Genomic DNA, 14,185 nt, shown 5'->3' with positions numbered 1-14,185 from the left:
CTTACGACTCGACTGCGAACCCTCAGTTCAATGGAGTACAATGCATCCCATGTGAAACACAACGAATCACATGAAACGCTATCACTTCAAACAAAGGCTCTGTAAACCTCATTGGTGTGACCGATACGTTAGTAAACGTTCAACATTCGCATGACAGTTACGATTCCGACTCGTATCAACATGCGGTGAGATGATGTTGCAGGCGAATCGGTTAAGGAACAGTGTCTGTCTGTGTATTAAATGTCAATTGGAGAGTCAAATACACACAAAAAAGCATTGGCAACTCCCCCCAAAAAATAACCACACCCACAAATCCACTTATATAAAGGGGATCACTGAAACCATATCAAGGTCAAGAATATCGAGTTACAAAAATATCAAGGTAAAATATAGAATACCAAAATATCGCCCACCTATCTCGAAACAGGTAAGTACAAAAATATCGAATTAAAAATTTTGATGTAAAAAATATAGTTAGTCAAAATATCGAATTTTTTAAAATGCTTTAAATTAATTAAAAATTAATTAAATAATAAATATAATTAACTTAAACATACTTAAAATACTTAAATAACCTTAAAATTGATAAATAATTAATGTAAGTAAAAAAAATACAAATTGATTTGTTAATACATTTACATATATATATATATATATGTAAACGTAATATTAATAAAAAATGTACAATATTTTTACCGTAGGATAGTGGAAAGGGTAAAATTTACTATAACCACTCCTGTGAGTTCAACAGTAGAGAAAGCGTTGGACAGCGTAGGGGTAAAAATTACTTTTCCAACTCCAGGGAGTGCAACAGTAGGGAAAGTGTTGGATAGCGTAGGGGTAAAAATTACTATTCCCACTCCAGAGAGTGCAACAGTAGAGAAAGCGTTGGATAGCGTAGGGGTAAAAATTACTATTTGCACTCCAGAGAGTGCAACAGTAGAGAAAACGTTGGATAGCGTAGGGTTAAAAATTACTATTCCCACTCCAAGTTCAAGTTCAATATTTGTATAGCGCACTACTCCCCCAGAGGGTCTCAAGGCGCTTGAGGGAGGGGGGTACTTTACTTATCGAATATCCTAGTTTTTAGTTGTTTTCTGAAGGAGAGGTGGTTCTGTGTAAGGCGGAGGTGGGTGGGGAGAGAATTCCAGGTCTTGACCGCTAAGTAGGAGAAGGATCTCTCATCCATGGTGGATCTATGGATGCGCGGAATTGCGGCGAGGGCTTGCTTGGACAATCGTAGTTGGCGGGTGGGGGTGTAAAAGGACAGGCGCGTGTTGAGGCATTCGGGTCCTAGGTCGTAGAGGGCTTTGTGTGCGTGGGTGAGGAGACGGAACGTTATTCTCTTGTTGACGGGAAGCCAGTGGAGGTCTTTCAGGTGACCGGAAATGTGAGCTTGGCGGGGGATGTCTAGTATGCGTCTGGCTGAGGCGTTTTGGATGCGTTGGATTTTTTCTGTAGTTTGGCTGTGGTTCCGGCGTAAAGGGTGTTTCCGTAATCCAGTCGGCTTGTGACCAGTGCGTGGGTGACCGTCTTTCTTGTTTCGGTAGGGATCCAACGGAAGATTTTTTTGAGCATGCGTAGGATGTTGAAGCATGATGATTAGACGGCGTTGGCTTGTCTGGTCATCGAGAGGGAGGAGTCCAGGATGAAGCCCAGGTTACGTGCGTGGTCCGTAGGCATGGGTGCGGTTCCCAGGGCCGGTGACCACCATGAGTCGTCCCATGCAGACGGGGATGAACCTAAGGTGAGGACTTCCGTTTTGTCCGAGTTCAGTTTTAAAAAGCTGTTCTTCATCCACTCGGCTACTTCTTTCATTCCTTCGTGTAAGTTGGTTTTGGCGGTGTTTGGGTCTTTGGTGAGGGAGAGGATCAGCTCGGTGTCGTCTGCGTAGGAGATGATGTTGAGGTTGTGTTGGCATGCGATGGATGCGAGGGGACTCATGTATACGTTGAAGAGGGTGGGACTGAGTGATGATCCTTGTGGTACGCCGCAGATGACTTCAGTGGCCTCTGATCTAAAAGGGGAGAGTCAGACTCTCTGGGTTCTTCCGGCGAGGAACGAGATGATCCAGTCCAATGGTTTTCCTTGTATTCCAACGTTGCTGAGGCTTTGTATGAGGGTGCTATGACAGACTGTGTTGAAGGCTGCGGAGAGGTCAAGTAGGATGAGGGCAACTGTTTCTCCGTTGTCCAGTAGTGTTCGAATGTCGTCTGTTGCTGCGATGAGGGTGGTTTGGGTGCTGTGTTTGGCTCGGAAGACGGACTGTGAGGGGTCAAGGGATTTGTTGGATTCGAGGAAAGCGGCGAGCTGACTGTTGACGTCTTTCTCAATGACTTTGGCAGGGAATGGGAGGAGCGAGATGGGGCGGTAGTTCTTAAGTTCAGTGGGGTCTGCTGTGGGTTTCTTCAGAAGGGTGCTGAGTTCGGCATGTTTCCAGCTTTCCGGGAAGGTAGCGGAGTTGAGGGAGCAGTTGATGACGTCTCGGAGATGGGGTGCGATAATGGAGTCTGCTTTGTTGAAAATGTGGTGGGGACATGGGTCGGTTGGCGATCCTGAGTGGATGGAGTTCATCAGGCGGATGGTGTCTTCAGTGGTGATTGGGTTCCAGGCACAAAGGTTGTTGGAGGGGGGTTTTGGTTTGGAGGTGGGTGGAGTGGACTGGTCTCCGGACTGGTTTTCGAAGCTGTTATGTATGTCGGCGATTTTGTTGTGGAAGAATGAGGCTAGGGAGTCGCAGAAGTCTTGGGAGGGAGTGATGTCGTTGGTGCCGGCGGTGGGGTTGGTAAATTCTTTGACGATGTTGAATAGTTCCTTGCTGTTGTGGGCGTTGTTGTCAAGTCGATCCTTGAATGCTGATTTCTTGGTGGATCGGATCAGTTGGTGGTGTTTGCGGGTGGCGTTCTTGAAGGTTGCCAGGTTGTCAGTGGTTGAGTTTTTTCTCCAGGCTTTCTCAAGGGTGCGACAGAACTTCTTGGATTTCTTAAGGTCATCGTTGAACCAGGGGGCTTTTTTGCTACCTTGCTTGATTTGATGGTTTTTCAAGGGTGCAAGTTCGTCGGTGCTGTGGGTGATCCATTGTGTGAGGATGGTGGCTGCTTGGTTTGGGTCCGATGATTTGGCAGGAGGGTTTTGGTGAAGCGATGTGAAGAGCTGGTCGGTGGTAATTTTGTTCCAGTTTCTTCGGGGAATTGGTTGTGGGTGGTTGTGGGTCGTGGTCTTTTTGTAGTTGAAGTGAACGCAGCTGTGGTCTGTCCAATGGAGAGCTGTGGTGTGATTGAAGGAGATGTGCTTGCTGGAGGTGAAGATTGGGTCGAGCGTGTGCCCGGCATAGTGTGTGGGGGTATCAACAAGTTGTTCGAGTCCGAGGTTGGCCAGGTTGTCCAGAAGGGTGGTGGTGTTGCTGTTGTTTTTCTTTTCCAGGTGGAAGTTGAGGTCTCCCAGTAGAATGTAGTCCTCGGAAGGGAGGGCGTGTGGGCTGATGAAGTCAGTGATGTCTTCGCTGAATTGCGTGCAGGGTCCTGGTGGCCTGTAGATGAGGTTGCCTCTGAGTGTGGTCTTGGTGTTGGTGTGGATCTGGAAGTGAAGGTGTGGACGATGGCGATGCTTCCTCCTGTTTGGTTGGTGCGGTCCTTTCGGATGATCTTGTAGCCGTCCGGGATGGCTATGGCGATGTCGAGAGCTGATGAGGCGTTCATCCAGGTTTCTATAAGTAAGGCGACGTCCGGCGATGTGGTGTCGAGTAGGTTCCAAAGGTCAATGGCGTGTCTGTGGACCAAGCGGGTGTTGAGCAGGATGCATTTCAGGTGGTTAGTGTCGGAGCACTGTTTGGAGTTTGTGGATTTGGTGTGGGTCCTGATGCAGTCGAACTTGCAGGAGTGGCCGGTGAGGGGTCCATGGGTGTGTCCTGGGGCGGCTTGGTAGTAGTTTGGTTGTCGGCTGGGGTTAAGGGCTGAGAGGGATGAGGCGTTGTACGTTATGCGGGCGGAGTGGATTTTGAGGGGGTCTGGCACTGGGCGCGGTCCTGGCGCGGACGGGAGTAGACAAGCTTACCTTTGGCGCACCTTCGGCGCGCATAGGGCACGTCCGCTGCGCATGAACGTTGCGCCTCAGCTGTTCTGACATATGGGGATAGTGGGGGGGGGGGCGGAGCGAGGGAGGAGCAGCTGGGAGGCGGGAGCGGGGTGGAGAGGCTGGCTACGAGGCACAACAAACAAAATGGCAGTGAAAGCAAAACTGAAACAGGAAGAGATTGGGGCACAGAGATGAATGACGCTATGGGCAGTGGCACCGGCACAATCAGGCAATAATTCTTAATTTAAAAGTCAAGCAATGCGAGCGCTCCGACAGTCAGATTACACAGATTAAAATGCGAGCAGTGAAATAACTTGCACAAATTAAATGCGAGCAAAGGACACGATAATTCTTTTGCAGCAGTGAGCAATAGCAGGCACAAGATCTTTACAAGTAATGCGAACAAGCGCTACGATACCCAGGCACCAATATTCTTTATAGGCAAGCAGTGTGAGCCAAGCGCTACGATATCCAGGCAGGGAGCGTTGGATAGCACACAGGTAAAAATTACTATTCCCACTCCACAGAGTGCAACAGTAGGGAAAGCGTTGGATAGCGTAGGGGTAGAAATTACTATTCCCACTCCAAAGAGTGCAACAGTAGGGAAAGTGTTGGATAGCGTAGGGGTAAAAATTACTATTCCCACTCCAAAGAGTGCAACAGTCGGGAAAGCATTAGATAGCGTAGGGGTAAAAATTACTATTCCCACTCCATTGAGTGCAACAGTAGGGAAAGTGTTGAATAGCATAGGGGTAAAAATTACTATTCAAACTCCAGAGAGTGCGACAGTAGGGAAAGTAAATATTTCATATATGAATAAAAATAAATTAAATTATTCATACCAAATACAAATTATTTAAAAGTAATCAACACTTTTATATAATATAATAAACCAATTAAAAATACAAACAAATTAATACAGATTATTTACCAATTAACAACTAATTAATTAACAATTAAAAAATTATTAAAAATTACAACAAAATAAAACCAATAAATAAATAACAATATTTAATTATTTACAATTAAATTACTTCCCACCCTATTCCCCTATTAACCCACAACCCGCTACAGAAAATAAATTAATAAAATTAACATAATTAACAATTAAACTATTAATTCAAATTAAATTACCAACTATATTTTAATTAATTACCAATTAAAAATTTATATATCAAATAATTCCAAATAAATACTGACAAATACTTTTAAAAATGTAATTAATTATAATTAAATTACTTCCCACCCTATTCCCTTATAAACCCAGAACCCGCTACAGAAAATACATTATTACAATTGACATAATTATCAATTATTCAATTAATTAAAATGAATTACCAATTATATTTTAATCAATTACCAATTAAAAATTTAAATATCAATTAATTCAAAATAAATACCAATAAATACATTTAAAAATTTAAATAATTATATTTAAATTACTTCCCACCCTATTCCCCTATAAACCCACAACCCGCTACAGAAAATTATAATAACATTAACGTAATTATCAATTAATCAATTAATTAAAATAATTACCAATTATATTGTAATTAATTACCAAATAATAATTAATTAACAATTAATTGAAAATAAATACCAATAAACAAATTAACATATTTAATTAATTATAATTAAATTACTTCCCACCCTATTCCCCTATAAACCCACAACCCGAATTAAAAATTAATATTAACTTACTTACCTCAAATTCGATATTTTTGTTGTCTATATTCTGTCCATTCTATATTTTTGTTGTCTATATTCTGTAATTCTATATTTTTGTTGTCTATATTCTGTCCATTCGATATTTTGTCCATTCTATATTTTTGATTCGTTATTATGCTATTCTATTCGATATTTTTGTAGTCTATATTCTGTCCATTCGATATTGTGTCCATTCTACATTTTTAACTCGATATTAATGTAACTCGATATTAAAAACTCGATATTTTGAGTGTATACCATATAAAGTGCCAACACATTGACCATGATCCTTTACCACAACTGCCAATACTACCATAGGCTTCCTCCAGACATCCATGCTCTCTGCCTCACACACTCACACACCACACACCCTGCACAAATTCCATTTCATACAAAAACACATACTCACCCACCTTTTTACTGATTCACACTCACATCCATACTCATTCTCACCTTCACACTCACCCTCATCATTTCCAAAAGGAAGCATCCACGTTTTACAGATAAGCAGTTGGAAGTGCTTCTAGATGAGATTGTTAGAGTAGAGCCACAGTTATTTGGGAACCTGGTGCAACAGACCCCCCTTGCCCACAGAAATAGGGTGTGGGAGAGGATAGTGATCAGGATGTATGCTCAAGCACCTTGCCTGCGCACCATGGAAGATATCAGGGCCAGGTACTGTGATGTGCAAAGGAGGGTCAAGAAGCTGATGGCCAGGGAACATTTCCAAAGCCAGCAGACTGGCGGTGGCCCTCCTGCACAACCTGTCCACTTCAACTCCTGGTAGGAGAAGGTGCGTGACATCCTTCCACCAGAGGGCATCCATAGAATCCCAGGATCACAAGAGTCTAGTGAGTACACAATCCACATTCAAATATAGTTTAGTCACACTCCTAGAGACAGCACTGTAAAGGACAGTTAAACAAAGGCCAGTACAAATATATAACATGTACTAGATTCTAAGAGCATGTGATGTGTGTTAAATTGCCAACACAATTAAATGAAATTACATTGAAAATGCAACAAACTCTAACAATGTGCATACTTCCCAAAAACTCAGATATAGGCCATCTGCCCCAAACAACTAGAAGTAGTGTCAGACATCTTGGCTAAGTACTTTTCCACTGACTCACAGGAAAGCACAGTCACAGGTAGGGTGTTTGGGATGGCTGGAAAGGTGGGTCTGGCCACAGGCACCATGGGACTTGTAGACACAGAAAACACTCCTCCCCACACATTGCCCACACAGACATACTGGAGCTATGCAAGCCTCTTAGTCAGTGGAAAAGTACCAGCAAGATGGCTGACATTGCTGTACGCTGTCTGGAGCACAAGGTCTGAGGGGAGTTGTAGTCAAGTCAAACTACACGAACCATTCTCAGACATCTTTGCTAAGTACTTTTCCACTCTCTCATAGAAAGCACAGTCACAGAGAGACTGCTTGGGATGGCTGGGAAGGTTTGTCTGTTCACAGGCACCATGGGTCTTATAGTCACTGCAAACACTCCTTGACACACGCAGCCCACACAGACATACTGGAACTATTCAAGCCTCTCAGTCGGTGGAAAAGTACCAGCAAGATGGCTGACACTGGTGCATGCTGTCTAGAGCACAAGGCCTGAGGGGAGTTATAGTCAAATCAAACTATACACACCAATCTAACACAACTCAATAGTACACTTTCATTCACTGTCAGTTAGACATAGGCCCATATGACCTGGTTGGGTATTGTGAGAGGAGGAGTGTTTGCACTGACAACATCACCTATCAGGCTCTATCCCACACACATACCTTCACACACAGCCCAACAAGGCCACCAGGAAGAGTGGTGTCCTGACAATGAGTGGAAGTGTATTTGCCGGATGTTTGACACTTTTGCATGGTGTTAGAGTTGTCCACAACTCCTATCATGGCCTTGTGCTCCTCACACCACTCCCCAATGTCAGCCATCTTGATAGTACAGCTTACATTCAGCATCAGGGATAGCATAGATCCTGGTCTGCTGTCTTTGCTAGCTGGGAAGGTGTGTGTTGGACAGGGCATGATGGGTGTTGACGTCGGTACAAACACTCTTCCTTACACCCAGACGAACAAGATAACATACAAATGAGCTTCCATGACAGTCAATGAGAATTTACTGGCAAGATGTCTGGTCCTGTGAATTGATGTTTGCAGCTCAAGGCACTGTTGGTGAGTAGTGGACAAATCAGACACCAGTCAAAAGCGTCAGACATCTTGGAAGTACATTGCCACTCACTGTCAGGAACGTAGATTCACAGGTAAGATATTTAGGATGTATAGGAAGGTGTGTGAAGTACGGAGCCTGATGGGAGATGGAGTCAGGGCAAGCACTCCTCTTCCCAAACAACACAAACAGACCACCAAAACCCATGTATACCTGATGGTGAGTGGAAATCCACTGACAAAATGTCTGACACTGGGGACATCTGTCTGTACAACTATGCCCTGCTTGTGGAAAAATAGGCATCAGTCATCAGTGTCAGACAAGTACATTCACACTCACCTGAGTTACAGGTAGCCTTTTGCTGATGGGTAGGAAGATGTGTTGGGGCCAAGGTCTGATGTGACTTGTAGCCATTGAAAATACTTGTCCACACACCCACCCGTGCAAACTCTCCTGGGCATATGCTTACATCTCAGTGAAGAAAAGTGTACTGGCAAGGTGGCTGATGCTGCTGCATAGTGTTGATCTTGAAACTAACTTTCATCAAGGCCCTGTGCACAATACATAATTTTTTTTTTGTTTAATCATCTTTATTGGTCTTTTAATGTTTTCCAATTTTTTGACGGTACATGACATAAAAGACATAACAGAATGTCAAGTAAAAAATTGTGTTTTCAATTATATTACATTTTTTGTAACAATACTGTTTCAGGTGAACTACTCATGTTACAGCAGATCGCATTTCGTTGTGTCACATCACACCATCTTTTCATCAAGAGGCTATTTCTCATAACGTCTTCCAAGATCAACTGACCTACATTCCTCCCTACATTGCTGAGAGGAGAGAGAGGTGTGAAACCAAGGAAGAAGACAAGGAGAGAAACAGGTGCCAATACTACATAATGGCATTGCTCAGAACAATAAAGCCACCCATATCGGATCGCCCTGGGATTAGCAAATGTTGAAAACAGTCTTATGTGGCCATTGAGACAAGCCAATGAGGGGGTTATTCCAAAGGAAAAGAGGGAGGATAAAAGTAAATATGCCAACAAGATAAACATTTGCAATATAATTACTGTGAACAACATATTAAAAAGTTGCCATCTATTAACCATTATGAAAGCCATTACAGTACAGAATATAGGATTGTGGAACTGTGCACAATACATCATGCATGAAGTAGTGTCAGACTTCTTGGCCAAGTACTTTTCCACTGACTCACAGGAAAGCACAGTCACAGGTAGGGTGTTTGGGATGGCTGGGAAGGTGGGTCTGGCTACAGGCACCATGGGACTTGTAGACACAGAAAACACTCCTCCCCACACATAGCCCACACAGACATACTGGAGCTATGCAAGCCTCTCAGTCAGTGGAAAAGTACCAGAAAGATGGTTGACATTGCTGCATGCTGTCTGGAGCACAAGGTCTGAGGGGAGTTGTAGTCAAGTCAAACTACACGCACCAGTCTCAGACATCTTTGCTAAGTACTTTTCCACTCTCTCATAGAAAACACAGTCACAGGTAGACTGCTTGGGATGGCTGGGAAGGTGGGTCTCGTCACAGGCACCATGGGTCTTATAGTCACTGCAAACACTCCTTGACACACGCAGCCCACACAGACATACTGGAACTATGCAAGCCTCTCAGTAGGTGGAAAAGTACCAGCAAGATGGCTGACACTGGTGCATGCTGTCTGGAGCACAAGGCCTGATGGGAGTTATAGTCAAATGAAACTATACACACCAGTCTAAGACAACTCAATAGTAGACTTTCATTCACTGTCAGTTAGACATAGGCCCATATGACCTGGTTGGGTAGTGTGGGAGGAGGAGTATTTGCACTGACATCACCTATCAGGCTCTATCCCACACACATATCTTCACACACAGCCCAACAAGGCCACCAGGAAGAGTTGTGTCCTGACAATGAGTGGAAGTGTATTTGCAGGATGTTTGACACTTTTGCATGGTGTTAGAGTTGTACACAACTCCTATCATGGGCTTGTGCTCCTCACACCACTCCCCAATGTCAGCCATCTTGATAGTACAGTTTACATTCAGCATCAGGGATAGCATAGATCCTGGTATGCTGTCTTTGCTAGCTGGGAAGGTGTGTGTTGGACAGGGTATGATGGGTGTTGAAGTCGGTACAAACACTCTTCCTCACACACAGACGAACAAGATAACATACAAATGAGCTTCCATGACAGTCAATGAGAATGTACTGGCAAGATGTCTGGTCCTGCGAATTGATGTTTGCAGCTCAAGGCACTGTTGGGGAGTAGTGGACAAATCAGACACCAGTCAAAAGCGTCAGACATCTTGGAAGTACATTGCCACTCACTGTCAGGAAAGTAGATTCACAGGTAAGATATTTAGGATATATAGGAAGGTGTGTGAAGTACGGAGCCTGATGGGAGATGGAGTCAGGGCAAGCACTCCTCTTCCCAAACAACACAAACAGACTACCAAAACCCATGCATACCTGATGGTGAGTGGAAATCCACTGAGAAAATGTCTGACACTGGGGACATCTGTCTGTACAACTATGCCCTGCTTGTGGACAAAAGGGCATCAGTCATCAGTGGCAGACAAGTACATTCACACTCACCTGAGTTACAGGTAGCCTTTTGCTGATGGGTAGGAAGATGTGTGTGGGCCAAGGTCTAATGTGACTTGTAGCCATTGAAAATACTCGTCCACACACCCACCCGTGCAAACTCTCCTGGGCATATGCTTACATCACAGTGAAGACAAGTGTACTGGCAAGGTGGCTGATGCTGCTGCATAGTGTTGATCTTGAAACAAACTTTCATCAAGGCCCTGTGCACAATACATCATTTTTTTTTGTTTAATCATCTTTATTGGTCTTTTAATGTTTTCCAATTTTCTCATGGTACATGACATAAAAGACATAACAGAATGTCAAGTAAAAAATTGTGTTTTCAATTATATTACATTTTTTGTAACAATACTGTTTCAGGTGAACTACTCATGTTACAGCAGATCGCATTTCGTTGTGTCACATCACACCATCTTTTCATCAAGAGGCTATTTCTCATAACGTCTTCCAAGATCAACTGACCTACATTCCTCCCTACATTGCTGAGAGGAGAGAGAGGTGTGAAACCAAGGAAGAAGACAAGGAGAGAAACAGGTGCCAATACTACATAATGGCATTGCTCAGAACAATAAAGCCACCCATATCGGATCGCCCTGGGATTAGCAAATGTTGAAAACAGTCTTATGTGGCCATTGAGACAGGCCAATGAGGGGGTTATTCCAAAGGAAAAGAGGGAGGATAAAAGTAAATATGCCAACAAGATAAACATTTGCAATATAATTACTGTGAACAACATATTAAAAAGTTGCCATCTATAAACCATTATGAAAGCCATTACAGTACAGAATATAGGACTGTGGAACTGTGCACAATACATCATGCAACTGTGTCAGCCATCTTTTTAGTACACTTACATTCACTGACAGGTAGCCATTGCCACAGATGACATGGTTGTTCTGGTTGGGAGGAGGAGTGTCTGCCATGACTACATCTACCATCATGCTCTGCCCTACACACACTTTCCTACATAGCCAAAAGAGCTTATATGGGACTCTGCTTACCTGACAGCAATTTGCACTGTGCTAGCAAGAAGTCTGACCCTGCTGCATGGTGTCTGGAGCAGAAGCCTTAATGGGCTTTGCAGTCAAGTCAAAGAGGCACCAGTGTCAGGTATATGGCTGGGACAATTCGTATCACAGTGAGGTAAGCCTAGTACATGCTGGTCTGTTTGATGTAGGTGGAAAGGTATACTAAGGACAGGGCCTTATGCAATTTGTAGCCATTGAAAAGACTATTCCTCCCATCCAGACTAGCTAACTCCATCTGGCCTAAGCCATACTCACAGTGGGTGGGGAAGTGGACTAGCAAGATGTCTGACAGTGTTGCATAGTCTTTGGAGCACAGGTCCCTTATGTGAGTTGCATTCATGTCCAAAATCATGCACCAGTACCAGCCACATTACCAGTACATTTACCCGCACTGTGAGGTAAATGTAGGCACACAGGAGTCAGCAGGTCTGGGTGGGAGGAGGTGTATTTTCAACAGCTACAACTCACATCAGGTCTTGCCATACACACACTCTTCACACCCAGCCCAACTAGCCTTATAGAAACTGCATACTTGACAGTGAGTAGCTATGTTGCAATATATAGACAAAGTGGACTGGTGTTTTGACCATAAGGCCCTGTTGGGATTTTTCCAATAATCAGACACCAGGCACAAGAGTCACATATCTCTATCTATTCCTATTAAAAGCATGGAAAACCTTTTCACATATAGTCTCTTTTCACTGTGTGGTAAGAGTGTGTGAAGGGCTAAGCCTTATGTGAGTTGGAGTAATGTTAAACAATACCACACCCACCACGAACAACCACTTTATATGAGACAATGCCTAACTGACAGTGAATGGAGGTGCAACAGCAAGGTGCCAGACACTGATGCATGGTGTTTTGTGCACAAGTCCTTTTCTGTTATTTTGATTCACATTTACCACCATGCACCAGTGTCTACAGCCTTATCAGAACACTTACCATCACTGCCAGTTAGCCAAAGTATCAGAGGACTTGGCTGGGCTGCTGGGAGCAGGAGCATTTCAAATCATACTAATCACACCAGACAGTGGACCACATGCACCTTCATCAACATCACTAACAGACCGACATGAACTAAGCGTACACACAGTGATTTACATTTCTCTACTAGGATGCATGACATGGGTGGGGCACTGGTGTCTGACTTTTCAACAAATACCAACTTGTGCTCAAAATACCAGGCACCAGTGTCAGCCAGCTTTGTCAGTACACATCCACACACTCACAGGAAAGCATAGTTCCGGGGGTGCTGCATTTGCATGCAAGAAAGAGTGTGCGTAGTAAATGGCCTGATGGGATGTCTGTCCTTTATAAACACTCATCTGAAGAAACAGCCACATAAGACCACTGAAAACCATGATTACCTGACAGTGAGTGGACATACAAATATGAAACGGCAGATACTGTCACATGCTGTGTGGTGCACAAGGCCATGAGGCAAGTTGTCTCCAAGTCAGAAGCCAGTTCCCAGTGCCAGACAGCCGGCCATGACATTCGGACACACTGTGAGCTAAGCTCATGTCCTGTTTGCCTGTTAGCACTGGGCAGGAAGGTGTATGAAGTAGTGGCACTGATGGGACCTGGAAGAACAGCAAACTCTTCTACATGCACAGCACAACCACTTCCTTGGTGGCCACGTCTATTTCTCTGTGAGTAGCGCCTCCACGCCCGTGGAGGAGTCTCTCTGGGCACTCTGGCTTCTGATACCGTATCTTACTGCAAAATTCAACTCAAAAAAGTTCTCGTAGGCAAGTTTGAATTAATATGTTTTTACTCTTCAAAACATATTTCAGGGAAAATCTTAATGTCTATTGAAGTCTTTGATCCAAATCAATTGACTAAAGTATTACAGCATACATCATCTATATTGATTGCTCGTGATTTCCTTCCTTATGCATTCGGCACTAGGCCTTGATCAGGGGAATATCTGTAATGAATAAAAATGAACAACATTACTGATGTGGAAATAACTACTGAATAGAACCATCACCAAGCCTCACATAAGCTCGTTGTGCATAGTTTCATGTTGACGAGAGGCAAGATAACGAGAGATGTCTTATTGAGATGGGAAATTCATTGTGTTAAAATGAGTGTCAGTGCGGAATATAATGAAACTCAGGGTATCTACAACGGTGGGAACCTTGAGTTTCATTATATTCCGCACTCCGCATTCCGTTATCTTGCCACTCGTCAACATGAAACTATGCACAACGAGTTTATGTGAGGTTTGGTGATGGTTCTATTCAGTGGTTATTCTGTGAATTGAATTTTCTCCCGTAGGATAACATTGGTGATAATATGTGAAAAAGTTTCTAAGTGTCAACTTTTGAAAGAATATTCTTTAAAAATTGTACAAGTAACTAAAAAGCATTTACTCAACTGTTTTCAGGAAATGTCCCAGTGCTGAATCTAGGATCCAGCTCTATGTTAGGAAAAGTAATCTGAAAAGTAACTTACCTCCAATTTATTGAAAAATCCTATTCATTCTAATGTACTGTATTTGCTAAGTGTTGCATTCTACTGCTCCACTGTAAATCAAACAAAGTACAATTCCAATTGCATTTTT

The sequence above is a fragment of the Lissotriton vulgaris genome, chromosome 3_1, assembly GCF_964263255.1.
Source record: "Lissotriton vulgaris chromosome 3_1, aLisVul1.2, whole genome shotgun sequence".
Lineage (NCBI taxonomy): Eukaryota > Metazoa > Chordata > Amphibia > Caudata > Salamandridae > Lissotriton > Lissotriton vulgaris.
This window is presented reverse-complemented; position numbering follows the sequence as displayed.